Here is a 748-nt window from a genome sequence, read left to right as displayed (position 1 = left end):
CATGACACGGAGGTGAAAGCTTTTGCCTTCCCTTTCCTCTTTCTAGAGGTTTCTCCGGCCTTGGATGCCATAAATGGTTATGGAAAAACGAAAAGCAACGCTTTTACCACACCAAACTTAAAAGGTTTGCTCGTCCTCGAGCAAAAGAAGAAAGAAGAGAGTAGAAGAAGAAGAAATGGAGGAGAGGGAGATGGCTTTATGGTTCGGCCAAAAGGGGAAACAGTAGTGTTTAGGGTGTGTGAAAGTGAAGGAGTGAAGATGATAGTGGGATTTGATAGGTGGGGGGTTTTTTGGAAGAGAGGTGTTGAGGTGATTGGTGAATGGGTGAAGAAGAGAGAGGGTGGTGGGGTTGGTGGGGATCCTGTGGGGTCCACAGATCCTTAGGTGTCAAGGAAAAGTCATCCCTACACCAAATGGCATTCAAAAACACGTTTTGAGCCAATTCTGGCGTTAAACGCCGGGCTGGTGCCCATTTCTGGCGTTTAACGCCAGGTTCTTGCCCTTTCCTGGCGTTTAACGCCAGTCTGGTGCCCCTTTCTGGCGTTAAACGCCCAGAATGGTGCCAGACTGGGCGTTAAACGCCCAACTGCTAGGCTTACTGGCGTTTAAACGCCAGCAGCATCTTCCTCCAGGGTGTGCTATTTTTCTTCTTGTTTTTCATTCTGTTTTTGCTTTTTTCATGGATTTTGTGACTTCTTATGATCATCAACCTACAAAAGACATAAAATAACAAAAGAAAATAGTTAAT

Source organism: Arachis hypogaea, chromosome 2, assembly GCF_003086295.3.
Source record: "Arachis hypogaea cultivar Tifrunner chromosome 2, arahy.Tifrunner.gnm2.J5K5, whole genome shotgun sequence".
Lineage (NCBI taxonomy): Eukaryota > Viridiplantae > Streptophyta > Magnoliopsida > Fabales > Fabaceae > Arachis > Arachis hypogaea.
The sequence above is the reverse complement of the archived record's forward strand: the minus strand, read 5'-3'. Positions refer to the sequence as shown.